Source organism: Polypterus senegalus, chromosome 3, assembly GCF_016835505.1.
Source record: "Polypterus senegalus isolate Bchr_013 chromosome 3, ASM1683550v1, whole genome shotgun sequence".
In the NCBI taxonomy this organism is placed as follows: domain Eukaryota; kingdom Metazoa; phylum Chordata; class Cladistia; order Polypteriformes; family Polypteridae; genus Polypterus; species Polypterus senegalus.
The window spans coordinates 194,017,395-194,044,298 of record NC_053156.1 but is presented as its reverse complement, the minus strand read 5'-3'; the positions used below and the strand labels follow the sequence as shown (position 1 = coordinate 194,044,298).

Here is a 26,904-nt window from a genome sequence, read left to right as displayed (position 1 = left end):
CAAGATACACGCACGCGATTCCTACACTTCACAACCCAAAGGGAAGTGGACGATAATAGAAGGTTAAAGTAGCATTACCATATTCGGTCCTCGGCCCCTCTTGTCCCCTATGCATGTCCTTATATAACTGGCAAAAAAAATCTCACGCAAACGAAAGTGGGAATGAAAAATATATTAACATTTACTATTTACATTTACGTGCCCGGTACCTGAGTGCTCATTAGTGAATCCCTTTCCCAGACGCCCTCCCCAGCGGCCAAATCCGAAACCCCAGTTCGACGTAGACAATAAACAAAAGAAAATAATAATAAAAAAAAAGTTCTCCGAAAATGCCAAAAAAGACAAATGTACTTAATCCACATATAAGGAAAAATAAATCCTGCAGTTCAGTTCCTTCCGTAGGGCAGGAGGAAAACACAACAGTCCTCCGGTGGAAACGGCATCTCCGCAGACTATCACGAAGAAATGCAAATTCAGATATTTGACTCACCAGACGGGAGCACCCGGAGAACACCAACCTGGCCTTGTCACCGGATTATTTCTTCGGGGTGGCCACCCACAAATAGCAGACGTCCCTGTGTGAAGAAAGATTCTGAATGATCCTTTAAGCGTGGATAGTCTCTCCTTGCCTTCAGCCTTTTCCTTACTTCTTTTTTCCTTTTTCTCCTCCCTTGATCCACCATTCCCCTTAAATAGAAAAAATTTCCCGCCGAAACATCCTTGCCCCACTCAGTTGTTATGGCAACCTCACGCCGGCAACAGGCAGCTGGAATATTTACCGGGCGGGGTCCTCCCAGACTGGAACGTCACCAAAGGTGCCTTAAGGGCTATTTACAAGCACCCTTCCAGCCAACATAATAAAGTGACAGACAGTCCAGGAGGCCAACCCAACTGTCAAGTTATGTAGCCTTGCTACAAACTGCGCGCACATTGCTATTGCAAAGACACTGGACAAGTTACATCAGCCAGGGATGAATCACCAAAAGAATGAGCTGGCATTACATCATCTATAGCAGGAGAACTTACACAAATGGCAACTCTGCACAGTTTTCGGGGGGTATTTTTTCCAACTAGTTCAGCACAGGCAAGCAGTCCTTTTAAAGATAACGAGTCACCTCAAAGAGCCATGTAAAGAGCAGAGAATCGATCTGTTGTGGCACTCTGTGCTGACGCTACACTATAAAAGCACTTTCAGAGAATGAATTTGCTTATGTAAATAGAAAGCATTTTTTTACTAATGTGTAGTTCTGTAGTCTACCAAAGGTGTGTCGCATTATGCAAGCATATAGCATACTGCATAATGTGGAACACAATTATGGCTTGCCAGTACCTGGAGAGATGTGGTATGGTGAACCTGTCCCTGACCCACCAATTGATCGGCTAAATCAGAAAGTATTACAACATAATTAGAATGTAATTAGCAGAATGTAAAAACAGCTAATCACATACAACATTTATTTTTTAACCAATACATTTATTTTCTGGTCAGTATCACATAGTACAACCCTTATATTCTTTAGTTCATTAGCCATATCTTTTACAGCATTCACGATTGCATTTTGTGACTCCAGAACAGCATCTGTCAGCACACAGCCAGATGGTTGCCCAGTGGTTTTTGAGGTACAGGTGTGTGCATGGCCAGCGCCCGAAGATATGCTGGGCACAGCAGCACCATTACCTCGTGGAGTCTCGTCATCGGCATGTGGTTCAGCTTTTGTAACATTGTCTGAAAAAGGATAAACAGACGGTGGGCTGGGACTCACTTTTCACATTGACTTTGATATCTAACCACTACTTTTTAGTGGCACTACTCATTTTGGCAGCTTGCTCCCATAATCTCGTTGTTTCTGACCTTACTCAAAGCTTATGGCCATAGGTGAGGGTAGGGACATAGATCAATTGGTAACTTGAGAGCTTCACCATGCGATTCAGCTCCTTCTTTGGTATAGCAACCACATAACTGTGCTTGATGCTCCAATCCATCCGTCTATCTCACCATCCCTTTTCCCCTCACTTTTGAACAAGACTGAGTTACTTGAGTTACTTACTTCCACTTGAGCTAGTAACTCACCTCCCACTCGGAGAGGACGGTTCATCCCTTCTGCTTTTCACTCATTCACAAACTTTACCAATATGTAGTGGAGTTCACAACTCAATGAATCCAACAGGACCTCGTCATCTGCAAGTAGCAATGACAGGATTCTGAGGCTACAGAACTGGACCCCCTTCCCTCCCTGGCTACTCCTTAATATCCTGTCTAAGAAATTCACAAACAGGATTGGAGACAAAGCACAGCCATGGTGGAGTCTCACACCCACTGGAAACAGTGCTGATGTTTTTCTGAGTATGCAGACCCAGTTCTCCTGTGATTACACAGGGACAGAAGAGCCCATATTAAGGGTCCTAGAACCCCATACTCTCCCAGAACCCCCACAGAATCCCTTGAGGAACATGGTCATAAGCCTTCTCTAAGTCTATAAAACACACACAGACTAATTGGTTGTACTCCCATGCCCCTCCAGAACCTTCATGAGGGTAAAAAGCTGGTCCAGCATTCCATGACTCCATTTCTTCATTCCACTGCTGTTAGTGACATTGTATAGCAAAAAAGCCAAAAAGGAGTTTTGTTTAAATGTACCCAAATTCAGAAAAAACAGAACACTCAGTGGGGAATGATAAATTAAAAGGAGAACTTGTATGAGCTATGGACTCATTAGAGCACAGCCAAGGGCTTGTGTCAATAATCCAAACTGTTTTTGTTTTTTGCATGAACAAAGGAATACATTTTTATAAGCTCAAGCTATCAACAATCTCTCCCTATTGAAACCCAACAGGTTTCAGAACTCATTTTACATAATCTATCAACCTATACAAAATTTATACATAATAAAGTCAAGTGCAAACAAAATTTTCATGAGTTTTTTTTCCAGTTGTTCACATTGCACTTATAGGAATATATTTTTGTATTTATCCTTGGTCCTGGTCCATGCTGTTTGAGGTCCAATCCAATCAGTTCCAAATTCTTCTCATCTCTTGTTTATGTGATCATAGACTGACTGTATGACATCATTTTGTTTTTTTTTAAACAAAAAAATCTTACCTTTGTATGAAAGAAATTGGATCAAACTGTCCTGAATTAAAAATCCCCCACAGAGCCTTTAGAGGACCATTTGGAAGGCTTTCTTGTTTCTGTTAAATTCTGTACAGATCTCCTTTTTGTAAATTTAAGTCAACTATATTTAGACCGCATTCCTCAGTACAAACATCTAGTGATTGTGTGACAGTATACATAAAACTTTTAATGTATGGATTTATAATAGTAATTATAAATATAATAATAATTTAAAGATTTATAATACCCATTACTCCTTAGGCATATTAAAATGTGAATATACTTCATAGTGTTAGAAAATATTCTTTTCAGCTTAGTATAGTTAGATCTACCCATTTTTTTCTCTAAACCCATCTTCTTTGGTACAGTGTTTGTGAACTGTCTTTGAAAAATATATGGAACAATGCTAACAAAAGCACAGAATAACAAAACTGTGAAGGAAAAAACAGCACAGTGACAACTGTGCTCTGCTAAAAAAAAAAATCCCCCTGTGGATCTATGGAAGATTTCAGTGCACTCAATTAATCTGTTTTTGTTTATGTATCCTTTCAGTTGGTTTTCAACTACAATTAAATATACTTATGAAGAATTGTTGTACATTTGGTAGTCTACTTCGTGTGATTTGTGTGGATATCTTAGCCAGAGGAGCAGCAATTGTAGGCTACAGGCATGGGTATTGCAGGAGAAGTAAGAGTGCTGGTGAACTTGTTAAGCACAGACACTAAGGAATAAAAATGGTACTCCCGAGTCTAGATCTGGCACTCTCTTGGTTCTTGAACTACTGCCTCTCAACAGATATGACAAGATCTTCTTACTTTATTCCCTTCTGTGCTTCATGGAAACCTTTCTTAATGAAGTCATTCCAGGCACTGTATAAAACCTTCCAGATTTTCAACTTCATAGAGTGTGCCATGTGTTGGAGCCATCAGGAAAAAGAAGAGGTAGAATCTGCTTTTATATCAATGAAGGGTAGCCTAACTACCTGTGTGTGTGTCTGTCTGTCTGTCTGTCTCTCGCGCACGCACCTGTCTGTCTCTCGCGCATGCACCTGTGTGTGTGTCTGTCTGTCTCTCGTGCACGCACCTGTCTGTCTGTCTCTCTGTCTCTCGCACGCACCTGTGTGTCTGTCTGTCTGTCTGTCTGTCTGTCTGTCTCTTGCGCACGCACCTGTGTGTGTGTGTCTGTCTGTCTGTCTCTCGCGCACGCACCTGTGTGTGTGTCTGTCTGTCTGTCTCTCGCGCACACACCTGTGTGTGTGTCTGTCTGTCTGCACACACAGGGAATGCACAGGAAGAGACTGAACACGTGTCGTGTGGCCCCGCGCATGCGCACATCACCAGAAGACACACACACATGGACACCTGGACGCACACAGGGTTTTTATTAAAGAGGATGGTTGGTGTTTACACTCCACCTCAAGTTAACCAGATAACGACATGGAGCAGTATTAGTCAAACTTACTTTTATGTATTCTCAGACTGTAACAGGGCAAATCTCAGCCACAAACTACTTAAATTTATACATAACAATAAATGCCATACCAGAGTCAAACACACTGTCCACTGTTTTACCTGTTTTACAATATCTACTATGCAGTCTTGAGAATATCTGATCACTGTTTGATTAACCAACTTCCAACTTATTGGAATAAGTTAGTTTTATAAGCCTGTGATTAACATTGTGAGAAGCTGGACCAATGAGGCAAAGTTGAAGCTTCCAATTGATTGTATTGATTGGAGTGTTTTTGAATATACAACAGCTAACTTGGATGAACTGACAGACACTGTCACATGCTGTATCAGCTCTTGTGAAAACATGCATGTCTCCACTAAGACCTGGTTAAACAGTAACAAAAAGAAACTCTCAGCAACACTTAGACAGGCCAAAGGAACTACCTATAGTGTTGGATGCAATGACACACGAACAGACTAACTAAGAAGAGCTACTTTGAAAAGTTGAAAATGTTTTCAACCACTGATCCTACATTGTCACTTGTTGTCTCTATCTGGAAAGGGAAGTATGATCACCTGGATTGCGGCAACTACAGGGGGAATAACACTGCTCACCTACCAGTGACAGTTTGGTTTTAGGCCCAAGAAATCTGGCACTGAGGGTTCTCATCGAGCACAAATGCAATTATAGGCAAAGTTGTTTTGCAGACTTAGTCGATTTTCATAAAGTATTCTATTAAGTTGATCAAACTGCCCTGTGGGACTTCTTGAGGCTTTGCTGTGTCCCTCCAAAGTTGCTAGATATTATGGCTGGCCTGTACACTAGTACTGTGAGTTCTGTGCATAGTGGAGGCAGAACCTCTGCATTTTTCCCAGTTGATTCTGGGGTCTGGATCATGTGTCTGCCTGGGGGGTTTCCAACCAGGATTAAGAGCTGTTTTGTTGTGTGGTGGGTGCGGTAATGTGCTGTACCATTGCATGCTCCCTGACCTGACCCGAGCCTATATTAGTGTACAAAGGCCTTCTACACATCACCAACTACAGAAAACAATCCCCCACAATATAAAGAATCATCAGCTAGCTAATGACCTCAGCATGTTTTATCACAGGTTTGATGAACTTGTGAACCTTTCACAATTTTTAGTTTTTCTAGTATACAAACACATTTATCCTCTCCAAAACCCTCTATAATTCAGCCTGCAGTTACATGTATACTACACATCTGTGGAGAGAATGTGTGCTAGCTCTTCAAGAGACAGCACACTAAGAAAAACTTATTGAAACAATGTCTCACACACCTGCTTGGAAATCTGTGCTGACTGGCCCCTGTCTTTACATGGATTTTCAACAAATCATTAGTGTTATGTGAAGTCTCATTATGCTTCATACAAGCCACAGTCACACCAATACCAAAAAGATCCTGCACAACAGGACTGATTAACCACAGGCCTATTGCTTTGACATCCATGGTCAGTTATGGAAACCTTAATTTCTGGGATCCATACTTTCACAGGAATTGAAATGGAAAACCAATATTGATTGCGTTATAAAAAAAAAAAAGCACAGCTGCTGATGTACTTCATGTGTAAACTGAGAGATTTCAAACTACCATGGGAACTGTAGATTTAGTTCTACACAGCACTGATGAATATGTTCTCAGTTCATCCATCACAGTGTGGTTTGGAACAACAACTAAATATGACAATGACAAGTGTGGTAAGTGGTCCATGGTGCTGTACAGATTTTAAATTAATAATTGTACCCTGTGAAGCTCAGGTTTCAATACAGTGCAGGTGTGCATGAACACATTTCGCTCTGGGGATGGTTGGAGTGACTGACTGCGTATGCACATGTGAATGCGAGCGACTGTCAAGTACCTCATTCTTGCCTATAAGGGAATAGTGTCTCACATTTGTGCCCAATTAGGCAGACGATACAAGAGAAGCCTGCATGGCAGGAGGAGGAGGGGGGGCGACAGAAAAAGAAAATGAGAGAGGTTAAAAGATGGATTGAAGGATGGAATGTGACAGGACTGGGAGACATCACGGTGCAGAAGAGAGGAGGCAGGCAGCTGGGAGGAGAGCCCCTTGGTGGAGTGTGAGTCCAATGCTCAGGGGCTGAAGAGGGCCACTCCAGCTGAGTGGCTTGGTCTATCTGGAGTGACCTGGAGCTCACTCCCGCTTATGTCTGGGGAGAGGTAGTGGAAATGGACGAAGCAAGGTGAGGCTTAGATTGGGAATGCTGCTGGGAGCCATTGACAGCAAGGACCTGAGACTATAAATGAAGTTTGGCTGTACCTGCTGGTTGGGCATCTCCTCTGCTGCGAAGCCCTGTTTGGGGTAACAAGAAGGGAAGTCGTTTTTAAAGGAATGTACTGGGGCTTGAGGTTAAGAAAAGTGTCCTGCTGGATAACTAGATTTTTTTAACCTCCACAATTGTCACCATTTTTATTGGATTATTTATTTATTTAATCATTTATTTAAGAAGTTAGAACTGCACAGTTGGACATTTGTTTTTTTATTGTTTTAAATGTAAGCACTAGTTTCCTTTTTGCACCTATCCCTTGACTAGATGCATGTGTCCTTATCTGCCCGGCTTCCCAGTTATGACTATCGATGATTTTTGGGTTCCAATCTGCACCATTACAACAAGTTATAACAAATAGTCAGGTATGCAAAAAAGATCACTGGCATTAGTTTTAGTTTATATTAAACTATATGATATGAGGATGTGTATCATGATTTACATACTATAACTTTATTTTTTAATTTTTTTTTATTTTATTGATTTTATTGAAATCACACAACATTCCATACAAATAGATCAATTTTACAAGGATTGAAAACAAATCAACCCCCACCACTGAGAAAGAGAGCATGGGCAGCAGAAAAAAAACGTAAACCTAGTAAAAAATAAGTAAATAGATAAATTAATAAGTGAGTATAGATGAATGGAGAAGAAAAAGGAAAAAAAGGAATAGGGAGAGAATCTGCTTCCTCGGTGCTTTAAAAGCTTATTCTAAAATGTTATTGATTAGATCCTGCCAGGTTTTGAAAAATTTCTGCACAGATCCCCTAAGTGTGAATTAGATTTTTCCAGTTTCAAATAGTATATAACATCAGTTACCCACTGACTTAAAAGGGGAGAGTTAGGATTCTTCCAGTTGAGCAAGATATGTCTGCATGCCAATAGTGTAGTAAAGGCAATCACAATTTGTTTGTCCTTCTCCTCTTTAAGCCCATCTGGAGGTACACCAAACACAGCTGTTAACGGGTTAAGAGGGATTGTGACACCAAGGCTGTCTGAAAGGCATTTAAAAATTTTGGTCCAGAATGATGTTAATTTGGTGCAGGCCCAAAACATGTGACCCAGTGAAGCTGGAACTTGATTGCAGGTTGGATCTTGTCCTGGAAACATTTTGGAAAATGGCAGATGTGCTTGATATATATAATTTTGAGTTGCATAACTGTATGCTTTGCGCATATGGAGCTCGAGTGAATTCTCTGCATTGCTGCTACCTTCCACTCCTTTTCTGATATGTTGAGGGAGAGATCCTTTTCCCATTGTCCTCTTGGATCTTTGAAAGGAAGGGACTGTAAAATGGTTTTATATATTGCAGATATGCTGTCTAAGTCCTTGAAACCAATCAATATTTTTTCCAGCATAGAGGGAGGTGGGAGGTGAGGAAAATTGGGCAAGTTCTGTTTAATAAAGTTTCTAATTTGAAGATAGTGAAAGAAATGTGTTGCTGGAAAGTTAAATTTAAATTATAATTGTTCGTAGGATGCAAAGGCGTTGCCTATGTACAGATCTCTAAGTGATTTAATCCCAAATCTTTTCCAGACATTAAAAACTGCATATGTTTGCGAGGGTTGAAAAAGGTGGTTCTCGTGCAGAGGTGCCACCGATAAGATTCTCTATCTTAAAATGCTTCCTACACTGGTTCCATATTCTGAGTGAGTGAAGCACAATTGGGTTATTAGTATATTGGTGATAATTTGCATTTATTGGGGCGCAAAGCAAGGAATATAAAGAGGAACTGCAGGATTTTATTTCTATTGCAGACCAAGCCTGTATATGTTTATCTATTGTAGGGTCGCTCTTTGGATACGTGGATGTTTTGAGAATTCCAAATAAATGTGGTTATGGTTGAATCTAATTTCTTAAAGAATTATTTATTGATGTATATTGAAATATTTTGGAATAAAAACAGAAGGTTAGGGAGGATATTCATCTTAACAATGTTAATTCTTCCAATTAAAGTGAGATGAAGGGTTGACCATCTATGAATTTCTTGCTTGATGTTTTCCATACAGATAGCGAAATTTTGTTGACAAAGACCTTTATGTTTACTTGTGATGTTTACCCCTAGATATTTAAACTGATCTGCGATGATAAAAGGGAAGGTGTCCAATCTAATATTGTGTGCTTGAGAATTCATTGGAAAGAGCACACTTTTAGTCAAATTAATTCTGAGGCTGAATCTTTTGAAATTCTGTTAGTGCTTTTAGGACAGCAGACACAGTATTTTTGTGGGTCTGATATATACAATACCATATCATCTGCATATAGAGAAATTTTCTGTTCTAGTTGTTCTCTGATAATCACCTTTATCTCATAAGTATTTTGACAATGAACTGCCAGTGGCTCAATGGTGATTGCAAAAAGTAATGGTGACAAGGGGCATCCTTGTCTGGTACCACGTTCTAGTTTAAAGTAGTCTGAATTAAAGTTGTTAATACAAACTGAAGCTTCTGGATTGGTATACAGTAGTTTGATCCATGCACAAATGTTCGGGCCAAAGCCAAATTTCTCCAATGTGGTGAAAAGGTAGTTCCATTCAATCATATCAAATGCTTTTTCTGCATCCAATGATAATATCTCTGGGGTGTTTGACTTTGCGGGTGAGTGTATTTCATTAAACAGGCATTGAAGATTGGATGCTAAATGTTGGCCTTTAATAAATCCAGTTTGATCTTGTGATATTACTGAAGTACTTTCTCCAACCTTCTAGCTAGGACTTTGGAGAGTATCTTAACATCCTTATTCAGAAGTGAAATTGGTCTGTATGATGCACATTGTAATACGTCCTTATTTTGTTTAGGAAAGATGGTGATTAATGCTTGACAAAAAAGTTTGAGGTAGAATTTTATTGTCTCTAGCTTCTGTGAATGTTGCTAATAGGAGGGGAGCTAGCTGAGTGGAGAACTTCTTATAAAATTTGTCAGGGTAGCCATCAGGGCCTGCTGCTTTCCCACTCTGAAGTACCTTTATAGCATTTAATAATTCTGATAGTGTCAATGGTTTATCCAATTCCTCAGCACTAAGAGTATCTATTTGTGGTATCTCTAATGAACCCAGAAATGCATTAGATTGTGTCTCGTCTTCTTTAAACTCAGTAGAATATAAGGATTTATAGTAGTCTCTAAATGTATGCATTATATTTTTATGGTGAATAATTATGTGTTGGTAATTGTTGGGATTGCATTGCGAACTTCTTGCTTGTGGATTTGTTGAGCTTAAAGCTTATTAGCTTTCTCTCCGTGTTCATAGTAATGATATCTTGATTTAAAAATATCTATACTATAACTATACGATAACTTTAAAAATACCAAACAACCAGAACAATATTTCTTCCTGTAAAAGCTATGGTAGGATATCAGAGTTGTATTTTTTTTAATATGTTTTCTGAAGTCAGGTTGTTAGATGCTTTCTTTTGACCTCTACACAACGCTGACAATCTAGTACACTACACATATAAATCTAATTTTAAATACAATACATAAGCTTCCTTTGAATTACAATTTTACCATTGAAAATGTACAGTATTGTTATAAACATACAAATTAAATAAAGAAAATGTGACAAAATAAAACAGTGTGAAAACACTATACACAAATGTAGAGAAAACACAAAACCATTTAAACAAAACTGTACTGTGAAATTTATAGTGCCAGTGCCACATTATGTGCAATCCCTCAGAAAAGTCTAAATGTGGCACCTGTCCATGTGTCTGTATTACTAGATTCAATAGGCAACTAATTTGGATGCCTCTGTTTCTGGAGAGAATGTATTCACAAGCTTAAAAAGCAGAGGCACATCATGCCAAAACATAAATCTTAAAGTTAATAACCTTTTAACACATAGGAGAATATTTTTTTTATCATTTTTAAAGTATCCACTAAATTAAATTCCACCAGTTGCATGCTTTTGTTGTCGTGCATTGTTTTTTTCCTGCAAGCCAATTTCACTGCCTGCATGCTTTGTCAGTGTGCTGTTGTTTCAGCATTTGTTTTAGAATTAGGGTCCCACTATAAGAGGAAACTAGTTCACTGTAGGACACACTTTTACAGATGCCCATGCTCAATCAATCTCCACTCAATTTATTGTAACACAACTTACCTTGTGATTTAGATGATAGGATGACATCAGTCTTTGAAGAAATAATACACAGGTTCCCTGTAAGATTTACATAGAAGACAGCAAGATTGTGATCAAACTACTTTGATATGAAAAATAATAAATACTATGTTAAAATCTTATTGAATGCATGATTTAATGCTGTATCTTACAGATTTAGAGCTTGGCTTGATAAAATATAAATAAATAAAATTGTGTGTGTTTCAATAGAAATATCAATGAATGTTGAAACTCATGCCTACAGCGAACCCCTTTTTTCTTGTTATAGATGCTATGACAGTGCATATGAAGGTAAAGTAGATTCATTTCAAATTTATTTTTCAATTTGAATCTTAGGACTATGTTACTTCTCGTGGGCTTACTTTGATAAATGGCTTAGCTTTAAAGATGCTCTATTGAGATTTTGCCATTCCACTCACAGCGTACACCTATGGCCCAGTGATTTACATTATAAATTTTACATGTGCAAAATAATGAAAAATTACATTTCCAAACTTAGAATTGCAGATTCCTTTAATCTGCACGTTTCTTAATGTATGAAAGGAACTGGTATTTTGAATTTGGGGTTAATCATTTGTCTAACTGAGTTGAGTATGAAAAAAAGTCAAAGCAACATTTCATTACTAGTGGGTGGAATATCGTGATGTCAAGAACAAATGGGAGCTAAAAATACTAGTCAAAAGAACCACTGCCAAAGGTCAAAACCAGGAATTCAAAAAGTAAATCAGTTTTGCAAAGTCGTAAATACTGTATTTGAAAAATTTAAAAACTTGGTAGCTTTGCTTTGCGCTGTGTTTCATACCCGAGTTCTTGTGATGTGATTGAACTCTTATTTTTTTAATTTTTTTCCCCAGTGGTTCCTGTTTTAAGGAGTTTGAGAACCAGGAATACAAGGGTCACATTTATTTTTGTTGCAGTGGATTTTTACTTATTACTAATTTTTTGTGTTCTCCTTCAGCATCAGTGTGTGGTGCGAGACATCACCAGGTCAAAGGTTTGAAGCAAGTCATTCTTGGTGGGATGCAGTGGCTGTAGGTTTTTGTTTCCTACCAAGTTGCTCAATAAGAAGCACTTATTGCTCACGTAACTCTTATGCTTCATTTTAGTTGTCTTGCTTGTTAAGATTTTAAACCCTCATTGCTTATTTTAGTCTTAAACAGCTTCATTCTCAGTTTTTAATTGCTTCTTATTAACAATTAGATGAAAATCACAAAAGAAACCAGCAGTTTTCCATTTAGCTTGTTTCCATTTCCTGTGTGTGTGTTTGCCATGCACTATTTGGTTTAATTAAATACTTGGAAGGAAAGTGAAGGACTGAGAATTACTCATCCATTTTAGACTTCAAGTCATTTGGATGATATCCTTAGAAAGGAAAAACAATCTAGGATATGGGAATAACCTGACATGGCAGAGTTAAATCACTAACAAGCCATGAAATTAAATTATTGGAAAGGATTAGTTTCTAATTAAGCAACTGGGCTGGAACAAAAACCTGCAGCTGTCCAGGACTGACTTGCTTACCCTTGATTTAAAGGTTATCATAATACACTTCAAGGTTGTCCAAGCTTGTGCCAAAGACCTAAACAACTTAGAAAGACTCTGTCTTAAAGTTTTTCTTTTTCCCTAACTGTGATTTACATCTAATGTTTGGGCCCAGTTGCTTTTACTGTTCCTGTTAATGATTTAATCACTCTGATCAATCACTGTCCTGCCTCCCTTTTTTTACTTTTTTGTTGCATTTTTTTCTCCCAGTTATGACCTACCTGCTTTTTCTTCTTTCTATACCTTTTGATTCAAGCTCTCCAAATAATGATTACTGCAGTGCAGTCATTACAGTCAGACACTACCTGCTTCATTAATATTTGAACTTCATTTTGTACTATGCTCAGATCCCTAAAAATATGTGTTATTTTGGGGTCACTCATTTTGAGAGATCAGAGTTTCTGTTGTGCTGTAATGCAGAGCACCTTAGGTTTTAAAAGTAACTAGAGGAAAAGACACATTCAGAAGACAGAAGAAAGTCAAAAACCGGGAGATCAGTGGCACAGTGAACAAAACAAAAACGAGAGGCAAACATCGAAGTCAAAAAAGAGTTAAAACTTCTAAACATCATTAGATGTTTTTAGCAAAGGCTTTGTTTTAAATCCATGAACTCTGATGTGGAAATGCCCTTGAATGTGAAGTTTATCCCAACACGTTGTACTGACAGCATATGACCTCTGATGACACACCCCCAACAACATAAATGCTTCTCAAACAACGGCTCAAAGTGAAACAGCTGGAAAATATCCAAAACGGCAGCTGAAACAAACCAAATAATACAAGAACAAAACTAAATCATATGATAAGAAACAAATGTCACCATCAGAATCCTTAGAATGGAAAACCCCCAATTCGCACAAATAGAATAGGGAAAATGTAAATGAACAAAGATGCTGTTATGCTTTCAAACAAAGTATAAAATAAATGCAATCTTAATGCATCAGAAACATTATTATTGTGGACATGATATGAAACATTAAGTTTTAACATTGTAAAATCAAATTATTTAATCAACATAATATTCTAATGAGTAATGTGCAAAGTTTAATGGTGTTTTCATCAAAACAAATGTTAATAAGGAATAGCTTCATTTAATACATAATTGTAATAGAATATTGCTGGAAATATATGTAATTTTTAAACCATATTAATTCATTGTAAACAATGTAAGCTAAACAGGGTGGCAGAGTAAACAATTTTTAATATTTCTTTTGTAGTGTTGATGAATATTTTCATATATACAAGGCCATCCTGCACTGTTAGGTTCCAAGTCTATCAACCTCCCTCAAGCCCAAAATCTGCTCTATAAAATCAGATCTGCATATTATATGTATGATGCACTGTGGTATGGTTGTTAACATTGCCCTACACCCCTGTATGCATACTTAGTAAATGTATTACTTGGTAAACAGTAAAAGTGTGCTTTAGGCATAAGACGTCTCACCTAATAAGCAATTACAGGATGGGCCTGAATTTCTCTTGTGCTGGGGAGGGGGATTTCGCTGAATGTTACAAACATTTATTGGGTTAGGGGCACCACTTGATTCATCTTAACATGTATGTGTACCACGTTTACTATTTTTATTTTTTTATTTATTTATAAAGCACTTTAAAAACAACATCAAAGCTGACCAAAGTGCTGTACAATAAAAAAAAAAGAAAACCCAACATATCATACAAACAAAACCGAAGGGTAAATGAAACAGAAACACATAAACACATAAGAACTGAAAAGATTCTTAATAAAAAGTATACAGATAGCCAACATGTCATACTGGGTTAAAAGCAAGAGAGTAAAAATGTTTTTTTAAATAGGATTTAAAGACAGCACGCGAAGGAGCCTGCCTAACATGCAACGGCAAATTGTTCCAGAGTTTTGGGGCTGCAACTGAAAAAGCTTGATCACCTCGGAGTTTGCATCGTGCCTTGGGAACACATAAAAGCATCTGGTCTGCTGATGTAAAAGAGCGAGACAATAAGTAAGGGTGCAGCAGTTCCGACAAATAAAGTGGGGCACAATCATTAAAAAATTTAAAAACTAATTAAAATCAATACAAAAAAAACAATCATATAGTTCAACCATTTTCATCTCCGTACTTTGTTATAGGTTTATAGTGTCATTACTTTGCTATGTATGTATGAAGTGAAATTCTTATTTACATGCACTAATCAGTATGCAACACATCACCACTCCCCCGCATCAAGTTCAGAGAACTATCTTACCACCACACTTGTGCCATCATCACTTGAAGAATGTCAGAACACAGCTGACATAAGCCCTTGGGAGGCATAGTCATTTGTCTAGTTTTATGAAAGGCAAAGTATAATGCATAGTGAAAGGCTTATGTAAAAGATAAACAATTAGATAGGAAAGGTAGTATGTAACAGATGGTAAAACACTATGTAATATTAAAAGGTTTTGCTAAATTAATGAGTAGGGAAACAATTTAGGATATTGTCTTAATAATTGGATACTTTTCACTTTTTTTTTTTGTTGTTTTTGTAAATTCAATTCCGAAAACTGCATAATCCAATTCTCACTCAAGTTGGGATGTGGTGGAGCCCATCCCAGGAGTACTGCACATGTAGCAGGACGTGCTGTTTAATAACATTCTGTTTCTTTGTGGATTCTTTATTTTCACTTTTAAATGCATATGTATGAGCTTATATTTGTTTAAGAGTTTCAGAATCAACAGTGTGTTTCGCTATTATCATGATCTGGTTCTTAAAGTTTACATTTTTCTCAGTTTCTGAGGCCAAGACATCTAGTAGTTATATTGATCGTTTGCTTTTTTGTGCTTTTAACATTGTTAAAAATAATTCACAAGTTTCTGTGGTGCCATGTTGGATATATGGTTGCTAGTACCTAAGGCCCCATTACTGAGAAGCGGTTTCCCGAGGTTGTATGGTGTTTTAATATGCTGGCACCAGGTTTATCTAATCATCGAAGATTTGGATTCACAAAAGAAAAATCTTTTTGTCATTCTTAGTTTTTGAATATACTGGTTATGACTTTTTGCTTTGTCCTCTGATTAAGAGTTATATCTTGTGCTTCCTGGCTCTGATTACATGTTTTTGGCTTATAACTTCTGCTCTCTGTATATGATTTTGGCTACATGAGCTTAGTTATTTATTTTCTTGCTGTTTACAACCCCTGTGTGAGTTTTGACTTCTCTATTCCATCTAATGATTATTGCCCTTTTTAAAAATTGCTGTTACTTTGGGCAAGCATTAGAACTATACAGTTTATTTGAGCTCATATTGTTGGTGTGTCACTACAGAGTGTTTACACCTTAATCAAGAGTCATCAAGAGTGTATGAGTGTTACTAGTGTATGGGACTTGGTATGTAGTGTAAGCGTTTCAATATAGAGTGTGTATGCAGTTAAAAATAGTTTCTGTTCTAAATGATATCTCCTACATAAGTACAGAACTGAATTGAACCTTAATGCAGTGATTACACATTGAGAATGTATCCCATTCAGTTCAACATTTAAATACTTGCAGGTAGTGCTTATAATAAGTTCATCACATTGTAACAATTATAATAACAAACATTACTTTGGCTTTGAAAACCCCATGAATAACACCAATTTAATGTTTGCCAGCTCATTTTCTGCCCACATCTCAAAAACATGCAGGTTAAATTGCCTGGTGACTCTAAATTAGCCCAATAAGTGTAGATGGGTACAACTGTGAACAAGGTTAGTTTCTTCAGTTAGGTAAATGGATAGATAATTAGATGGAAACTATAGTCATGTTCATTACAATCAAAGGATAGATGCATTGTATTTGTTCTCTTGTCAGGGCTATGTATAGTACTTTATTAAAAAGGGATTCATCTTATCAATTTAATTAAATCATTATTCAATTATTGCCTGATAGTGCAATTTAAAAAGCTTGCAACTCACAGCTCTAAAAAGTATGACTGAATTATGCCTCTTTTTATTCTTTCCAAAATGCGTAAAAATGGCAATAACAAAAGCCATTTTCTGCACTGAAAAAGTAACAATTTCTTGCGTATGTTAAAACCACAAAATTTTTATATAGCAAGCACAATTCCACAAGTTTTGTAGTGAAATTCAAGCACACATAGTAAAAGTATTATATAATAAGATATTAAAGGCATAATTCATTTGTAATCTAAAGTTCCATCACAGAGGTTTGCATAGTATGTGTGTGCCATTTGCACATTCTTATTATGTCTGCGTGGATTTTTTCAGGCACTTCAGTTTCCTTCACTCGCAAAAAAGTGCACCTTAGGTGATTTAACAATTTCAAGTTAGTCCCATATGAGCCTCCATTTGTGACCTTTGTTGGATTGGTGTCTTTTTCAATGTTTGTTGTTTTGCTCTCCATGATGGTTTTTAGACTTTATCAAGTTTGGAAAAAAATGGAGGATTATATTAATTTGGCAATTTACTGCAATTCTATTTAGATCTTCAACTGAGATATTGAGGGTTTCTTATATTTTTCACTTGAGGCTTTGCAGTGTTGGATACACCAGTGTGGTATAGCTGGTCCACGGCTCCGAAAGAATGGCCTGGTTATTTTAATAATCCATTGGCTGTGTCGGTCTCCGCGGGCACACTCATGTAGCTGCAGGGAGTTGGTGAGGTAATTGGGGTGAGTCGCAACTGCACGTCAGGGTGCAACCTTTCTCAGTTGCTTCATCGACTTCCTGCATCCACGGAATGTGGGGAGGGAATAAGAGAAAGAGAATGACATGTAGAGTGCCGTCAGTACTCCCATGATGGAGCGAGGGTTTGTGATCTACGGACAGATTGTACCCACTGAGGAATGGGTGCAATCAAGGTGGTGTCCTCTTCAGGTATCCGAGGGATGACTACGGGAGCGAGAAGGATGATGAGAGAGGTCAACTGACCCCAAGCAGTCTGGCAGATGCCGGCAGTGGCAGCCAATACAGGGGTCAGGATTGAAAGGACCGCTGCTGCTGAAGTATCCCCAGCTGAATGAGAAATAGGTGAACTGGGGAAGACTTGGAAGGAGTTGGGCTTGACTTATTTGACTCAGTGACTGGTGTTTTTCTATTCTTGTTTTTAGTCTTGTTTTTAAACACTTGGATTTTCACTGTTTTTATGGATTATTAACTTTGAGCACTGCACTTTGGACAAACTGTTTTTGTTTTGTTTAATAAAAGCACTTTTGCACTTTGCACCATCCCGTTACTTAGTGTTTTGCCCCCACCTGCCAGGTCATCCGGTTATGTTATCGACGGTGGTATGTTCAAGAGGCTCCCAAAACTAGAAGAGGGAGCATAGAGCCGGACCCACACTGTCACAACCAGCAGCAAAAACTGCAAATTTCTTTTCATTTTTATAAATGTAGTGTACTGTGAACTTGTTTATACTTTATCTTAGGGTCCCAGCAGTGAAGAAGCATGCTGCTCTATTAAGGGATATTTTCTTTGCCAAAAACATCACCTTATTGGCCATCACCAAATGTTATCTATTGTACTTACTAAGTTGGCAGTGCCAAACAACACTTAGCATTATGCACTTTCTAATTGGTGAGATGTGCATACTATAAGGAAAATACTGAGGAAATTAAAAACACCCCAGATCTGTAGAGGTCTCAAAAACAAAGATAATGTTATATAGCTAACCCACTGTTGTTGAGGATGGCGTGTTTTTAAATATGTAAATCTCAATAACTTTCACCATTTCTTGTTGGTAGAAATGTATTAAATCAATAATATGATAAATCAATTCTGTCTCTTCAGCAAAAAAAGAGTTATGATTCATAACATTTTTAAATTATATTTGAATGATTGCTTAATAATCTTTAAAATATTACCAAATGCAAATGTTTTCCACAGTCCATGGAACAGTAGTTTAGAACAGTAAAGTGCATTAACACCAATAATATTAAGATTAAAAAAATACAGATGACACACGATGATGCTGATGTAAGATGGCAGATTCCAGCTTTCAATTGCTAAACTTGATGGTATTTTTGCACTTTTTTCACAATTAACTTTTCGTGAGGTGGGATCTTTCTGTGCCTCAGGGTCATGGGAGGAATCTATTTATGAAAAACAGTTTTCCGTAGGTTGTCTGCAAGCAGCCAAGAATTTCTTTTCACTCAGTCAATGAGCCAATCAGCGACCTCTAGCTTTATATATTTAGATATAAACTACCAGTGTGCTAGTTGTATTTGTACCTTGTCATTTATAATGCATTTCATATACTTTAAATTCTCTGTTTTGTTTACGATTCCATAGCTGGAAGATAAACGTAGACAGGAAGGTAAAGTAACTAAATAGTGAAATGGTAGTTAAGTACAGGCATTTCACCTCTGCAACAGGGATTAGTAAGTATAAAAAGGGACCGATTCACATTATAGATGATACAGCGCTATGAGAGTGAGAAAATACACTACAGGTGTAAACAAAAAAGTCAAATGACATGACTGCAAAGGTACCAAGAAGTAATGAAAATTTCAAATTACATGTCTTTTGTAGGCATGTTCCTGGACAAACATAGGACTAGTAATGTAATGGCAGAGGACGGAAAAGGAAAGTGGATCACAGTATCGGCTATTTCTAAATAGCAGGAAGGTTCACTTAGCTTAAGTCACAGTTACATGCAGGTATCAATAAGTTTTAAGTCATATTTTAGATAGCTGTTTCATTTAATAATATTAACAATCTGGACAAGCCTCCACAAAACAAATTGCTTTGTGAGCTGTGTCCTGACATGAGGTATGCAAATGGTGGCTGCTTGAAGCTCTATTATTTGTCACATTAGTGCTCCTCCTGTTTGCGCTTGATGCAAAGCAGCAGCAGTAGATTCAGATGGCAGGGATTGGGGATGAAAAAAGGAATATCAGGGAAATCTGGAACTTTTCAGTTGGGTGGTTTTGGTGCCACAAGCTCAGCTATGTGTGGCACGTTGAATTAATCTGCATGTCGGAACTAAACGATGGCTGTGAGGTACATGAGGCTTCAGTTGACTCATGTAATTTTCATTTAGGGAACTGAATTTTCAAGTTGCTTCATGAAAGAATAAGAACTGAAATGAAGGCGTCTTCCATGACATAACAATGGGAGGGTTTTGTAACCAGTTACTGGTTGTTTTTTTGTTTTCTTTGAGTGTTTTGTTGATAAAATATCTTGATTTCTGCACAGTTAACTGTCTTTGTTTTTTGTTTCCTCTTGCCAGAGAAACGGCATTACAATATAATGGCCAGCTGACTTCACATTTAGAGAAATGCATTTAAGATATCTTAAAAGAAATTGCATATATCTGAAAATACATTAATTTCAAATTATCCTAGATGCATTTAAGATATCTCATAGATTTCAAGATATCTTCAAATGATACACAGCTCATTTTGAGATATTACAAAATCTTATTCAAAATACAGTATCTTAAATTTTTGTACATTTTGAGGTATCTCAGATTCATTTGAGACACATGAAGTGCAATTCAAAATATCTTAAAACAGACCTGACTCCGGGGGATCATTTGGCCTGGCTAAAGGCCCCAAAATATCATGTCACACTCCCCAACCACGCTGTTGGATATAGTGACACTTATTGGACTTTATCACATTATGCCCTCCATAGTTAGTTGAGTCAACCCTCCTTAATATGTTGGTCTGAAGCTGGTGATCTCTCAAAATAACTTTCTGTAAAATTGCATATTTCTCTCAAAATATCTTAGAATGTATGCAAGGCTAATTTGATAATATCTCCAAATGTATTACAGTTATGTAAAGGAGCTCATTTTGAGATATCTGGAAACAAGTTTGTTATCATAAAATGTGGCCTGAATTTTAAGAAAACTGAAGCTCATTTTGATACATCTCAGAATGTTAATTTGGATTGCCATACATTTTCTAAGATAACACGTGTAGTTTTTGTCTGCTTCCAAAAGTAACAAAATCATGCATCACATAATTACAGTATCTGGTGATTTTGAAGATAAAACAAAAACACAGCATTCATGTTTTTAAATTGTTGATTTATTGCTAAGTTCTTCATAGTCTGCCTTGTGATATCCCAGAAACGTTCTATACATAATAAAGCATGACTGATTATGTTGTTTTGTTCAAATTTAAATGTATGTCATCTCTAAAATACATAGTTATGGAGATAAAGAATTTGTAGTTATGTGTTCATGGTTGAACGAGGCATAATGTTTCTCCAGAATGTGGTATGCAGCAGTCAAAATAAAAAATGCAATACTTTGCTCGGCATGATTGAGAACGTAATGTATGTCTCTTTTCAAGTAGCATGATGTATTGGTTTGTTTTTTCTGAAAGGGAATTTACTTCAATTTTTAAGTATTGTGATGTGGAAAATGGATGTATTATTATATTGCTGAACAACTTATTTTTTATTCTCTTTATGTAAGGCCAATAATTTACTGTAAATGTCTAGTCATTTATTACTTAAGTGTTAAGTCTTTCATGAGAAAATATTACTTTTTTTTATCTATAATGAATGATCATCATTCATGATTTATTTTCTGATTTCAATTATTTTCAGACAAACCCGACCCACGGCAAAGTCAATAACACTGGAGCAGTTATTGAAAAAGGAAACTTACTTCAGTTAAATGGAGGTGATAATTAAGCTGTGATTCTGTTTAGGAGCTATGTGAGCAGTCTGAAATTAACAGCTGTCCACTTTTACGGTAAGCATTCTATTGAAAATTGTTTAACACCCCATCTAATTCTACATTATATTTAACAACAATGAGCAGATTTTTATTTTTAGGTTAAGTTATTAAAGCATTTTGAGTGACAGAGTGCTAATTGCAATGCATAAAGAGGTTAACATATTTTCAAAAAAAGCAATGTGCACTGCTGGGAAAGAATCCAGTCTCTTTAGTAAATAAATCAGTACATTGAGATTTGTTCTGAGTTTTTACCCTTGAGTTTTTTTCATATCTTACTTTGAAGAGGATAAGTAAATCTATATGAAATATTATCTATCTATCTGTCTATCCTTATCTATCCTAATCTATCTATTCTAATCTATCTTTGATTTAGTGTGAACTTGATTGTTGGGATATTCACTTTGTTTCCTTGAAGTACATTGCATTTCTTCAGGCAAGGAACCAATATGTTTTAATAAATGTTATTTTTCTACCCTAGAAGTATTTTGAGATAATGTTATGGCTTGGGGGAAAGGCTTGACTTTATATGATTTTACACCCAAATAGTAATTTATGTGACATTTTACACTTTGACCAACTCATCTATAAACGCAAAAGACAATAAATAAAAAAAAGAGTACAAAGCAAAACTTGTTATCACAGTTTAAGCTATTATTTCATAAAGACAGAGTCTTCCATGCTCTGTGTTTTCTTTCAGTTTGTGGTCAATGAGTGAAATCTCACATTAAGCTCATTTTAAAAATCTCTGCACGGTAGTTTTATTCCAAGGCTTTCAGGATCTGTTGGCTGACAGTAAAGTAAAGGCCTTTATTCACTCCTGCAACTGCTTCAAGAACAGACAACATACTGGAGCTGAAAGACCAACTTTTTCTTTCTGCCTTCCACTTTTTTGGTCACATTGTGACTCTGACAGAGTACCTACAGTGTCACTGTTTTGTAAGACTTGCAAAAGACTTGTAAGAAGTAAAGACTGGAGGAATACAGTTTCCGGTTTACAATAATATCTAACTAGAAGCAGCATGCATTAATGCATTCATTCATTTCGTGCATCAAGGCACAGGTTAACAGTAAACTCCACAGACTCAAACTGAATGGTTCACTGGAACTTATTAGATGTTATGCTAAATTCATTCTCCATGGCTTAAATTTCTCCAGCATAAGAGTCTTTCAATTGCAGGTGTTGAATTCTTGGCCTGATAGTACCTTTTATTAAAAACTAAATAAAATGATTATAATATTAGCAATGAATTTTAATTTGTCATCTTCTCTTATAGTTGGTAACCCATCAGTGAACTCTATTGTGGCTAGCCACTTTATGATAAGTTTCTTGCTGTGACCTCCATTAGAGGGGTGTTAAAACATAACAGTTCAGACTTTATGCCAGTGAATTCCTTTCAGATATGACATTTAAAATACACTCTAAACAGAGAGAGATACCAGCCATTTCCAGGATATTGTTGCTTGTTTCCGTCTCCGAGGTCTGTTATGTACATGTAGTCTCTCTCTCTGTCTCTCTGTGACTAAGAAATCCAAGTCATGGTCATCTAACGGCTCAGTACCTCTGTTTAACAGAGTGCCTTGAACATTCGACTAATTCGGCTGATAAAGCTATATGCTCTCAACAGAAGTTAGTGTTATGAATTACAGTATATTAAAATTATTTTATCTCACCTGTGTGTTCACATTTTTCCAACTACATTGTTAATTTAATTTTTGGAATCTATTTTGTTTATTACATTCTCAATTTGTTTTTTTGGTGTGTGTCACTATTTTCCAGAGTAATGGGGATTGTGGAAGAGAGGTGAAAAAGAAAATGTAGGCAGGGTGGAATGGGTGGAGAAGAGTGTCAGGAGTGATTTGTGACAGACGGATATCAGCAAGAGTGAAAGGGAAGGTCTAAAGGACGGTAGTGAGACCAGCTATGTTATATGGGTTGGAGAGGGTGGCACTGACCAAGAAGCAGGAGACAGAGCTGGAGGTAGCAGAGTTAAAGATGCTAAGATTTGCATAGATTGGAAATGAGTACATTAGAGGGTCAGCTCAAGTTGAACAGTTGGGAGACAAAGTCAGAAAGGCAAGATTACGTTAGTTTGGACATGTGCAGAGGAGAGATGCTGAGTATATTGGGAGAAGGATGCTAAGGATAGAGCTGCCAGGCAAGAGAAAAAGAGGAAGGACTAAGAGAAGGTTTATAGATGTAGTGAGAGAGGACATGCAGGCAATGGGTGTAACAGAACAAGATGCAGAGGACAGAGATATGGAAGAAGATGATCCGCTGTGGCAACCTCTAACGGGAGCAGCTGAAAGGAGAAGTGTGTGTCACTATTTTATATATTGGTCAGTAGGACACATCTCCCAGTTGCCAGGGGTGTGGTTTGTGTGATGTGACAATGAATACAATTCATTATATTCCTAACTATACTGTATGTGACCCAATAAACAAAGATTCATGCATGGAAATGGTTTTTGATTTCCTGGCTTTTGAATTCAACTTTTGCCGTTCTCTAATATGAGTTTTATTTTGACTTTCGGCTTTGTTATTTTGGTTCCCTTTTTGCCTTTAGTCCTTATTTCATTTCCTAGTTATTTGTCACCCATCTTCAGCTTGAATAGAACAGTTAGGTACTTCCACACAAACAATTGGCAACAGTTTCTTTGTGCAACTGAAACATTTACTGAGAGATCTGTCTCTTCCACCAGTACAAACTTGATCTGTTCCATCCAGCTAGGGTTTGTGAGTACCTTTACCTTTGCGGTAGTTGTGTTCATATATATATATATATATATATATATATATATATATATATATATATATATATATATATATATATATATATATATATATATATATATATATATATATATATATATATATATATATATATATATATATATATATATATATATATATATATATAATGTTATATATAACATAAACATAAACTGCTCAACAAAATTAAAGGAACACTTTGAAAACACATCAGATTTCAATGGGAAAAAGAAATCCTCCTGGATATCTATACTGATATAGACTGGGTAATGTGTTAGGAACAAAAGGATGCCACATCGTTTGATGGATATGAAAATGATCAACCTACAGAGCCCTGAATTCAAAGACACCCCAAAAATCAGAGTGAAAAAATTATGTGGCAGGCTAGTCCATTTTGCCAAAATTTAATTGCAGCAACTCAAAATTGTACGCAGCACTTTGTATGGCCCCTGTGTTCTTGTATACATGCCTGACAACATCGGTGCATGCTTCTAATGAGATGACAGATGGTGTTGTGGGGATCTCCTCCCAGATCTGGACCAGGACATCACTGAGCTCCTGGACAGTCTGAGGTGCAACCTGGTGGCATTGGATGGACCAAAACATAATGTCCCAGAGGTGTTCTATTGGATTTAGGTCAGGAAAGTGTGGTGGCCAGTCAATGGTATCAATTCCTTCATCCACCAGGAACTGCCTGCATACTCTCACCACATGAGGCCAGGAATTGTTGTGCACCAGGAGCCACTGTACCAGCATAGGGTCTGACAATGGGTCCAAGGATTTCATCCTGATACCTAATGGCAGCCAAGGTGCCTTTGTCAAGCCTGTAGCGGTCTGTGTGACCCTCCATGGATATGCCTTCCCAGACAATCATTAACCCACCACCAAACTGCTCATGCTGAATGATGTTACAGGCAGCATAATGTTCTCCATGGCTTCTCCAGACCCTTTCACTTCTGTCACGTGCTCAGGGTGAACCTGCTCTCATCTGTAAAAAGCACAGGGCACCAGTGGTGCATCTGCCAATTTTTGTATTCTATGGCGAATGCCAATCGAGCTGCATGATGCTGGGCAGTGAGCTCAGGGCCCATTAGAGGACGTAGGGCCCTTGGGTCACCCTCATGAAGTCTTTCTGGTTGTTTGGTCAGAGACATTCACACCAGTGGCCTGCTGGAGGTCATTTTGTAGGGCTCTGGCAGTGCTCATCCTGTTCCTCCTTGCCCAAAGGAGCAGATACTGGTCCTGCTGATGGGTTATGGACCTTCTATGGCCCTCTCCAGCTCTCCTAGAGTAACTGCTTGTCTCCTAGAATCTCCTCCATGCCCTTGAGACTGTGCAGGGAGACACAGCAAACCTTCTGGCAATGACACGTATTGATGTGCCATCCTGATGTGACTACCTGTGCAACCTCTGTAGGGTCCAGGTATTGCCTCATGCTACCAGTAGTGACACTGACTGTAGCCAAATGCAAAACTAGTGAAGAAACAGTCAGAAAAGATGAGGAGGGAAAAATGTCAGTGGCCTCCACCTGTTAAACCATTTCTGTTTTGGGGGTCATCTCATTGTTGCCCCTCTAGTGCATCTGTTGTTAATTTCATTAACACCACAGCAGCTGAAACTGATTAACAACCCCCTCTGCTACTTAACTGACCAGATTAATATCCCATAAGTTTCATTGGCTTTATGCTATACTCTGATTAAAAAGTGTTCCTTTAATTCTTTTGAGCAGTATATATATAAGTATATGCATAAGGTTTAGATATATCCCAGCATTTTAAATCCCAGACATATTCAGCTCCTTCCTGCTTAACCCAAATAGGCTATGTGGATAAGCAAACCACCTAAATTGGTCACAGAAAAAGCAATATCTTCTTTGGAAGTATTATTTAAGTCACCATTTTTTGTCCAAAGTGCTATCAGTAACTTCTACTACTACTACTACTACTACTACTACTACTACTACTACTACTACTACTAGTAGCACCATAGTGTACATAAGTTTCTACTATAACTAGGAAAAACAAGCACTCAAGATCACACACACCCTTAAATGACAAGGACTTGATCCTAAGAGGAATGTGTGTGGACGTATAGTTGATTGTTTTAATACTGGGGATAGTCTCACACAACAGGTGTTGCACATGAGAAATAATTTGTGCCCTGGTGTTTTTAAAAAAGAAAGAGAGAGAGAGGTGGACAGACAGAAACAAAGAGAGAAAGCATTCCTCATAAAAAATGAATAACTGGCCCTGTAATTTTGCCATGAACAAAACAAAAAAAAAATTTGATCAACCGACTAGAAAACGGGAGAAGAAATATAAAAACCCTAGTTTAAGGTGAGAGAATAGCTGTTCTTGTGTCTGTTCCTAACCAGGCAGTTAATATCCACTGTCACAATGCTAAGTAGAAATAAGGATTTCTTCCAAGTAGTTGTGGGAAGTGTAATCAAATAAAGGAAAGATACCATTAAATTAATTAGAAAAACTGGAGTTACTGTTTGAGAGTCTATGCCACTACAGCAGCTTTTCCAACAGCTACTGCACATTTAGAAATTAGAAAAGGATTTCACTGAGTCATAAGTCATTCTACAGTGAGGTGGGCTTGTAATAACATTGGAAGAAAAAAGAAAAGAAAAATCTGCCTGGCTGTAACACAGTAAACTTGAATATATTCACTGAGCGATGGATATGCAATCCATAAAACAGTTCCAAATTTGCAGGTGCCTGAGGCACTTTTAGAAAACTATGAGTAGTAGGATGTAGCCCTGAGCCAAAGAAACTGTTCATAAACATAAGACCAAAGATTGAGGTGGTTATATTCTCAGGAGGCAATGATTCTTAACATTAATATGTTAGTAAATGTGGCATTAAGAAATTATTTAACATTGGTCAATGTTTGTTCACAGTATCCAATATTCAACTATATAAGATTTTTATCCAGAGCATTCTTTTAATAATTCAAT

General features: G+C 37.3%; 1 protein-coding gene across 5 annotated transcripts in view; it reads left to right on the top strand.

Annotated features, from left to right (window-relative positions):
• Positions 1-26,904, top strand: part of LOC120525764 (leucine-rich repeat and fibronectin type-III domain-containing protein 2-like) — a 904,115-nt gene that overhangs the window by 588,669 nt on the left and 288,542 nt on the right. For all 5 annotated transcript variants that reach the window (XM_039748348.1, XM_039748349.1, XM_039748350.1 and 2 more), the window contains one exon: positions 21,040-21,187. The gene's annotated coding sequence lies outside the window, so the exon portion shown is untranslated. The remainder of the gene's footprint in view (positions 1-21,039; positions 21,188-26,904) is intronic.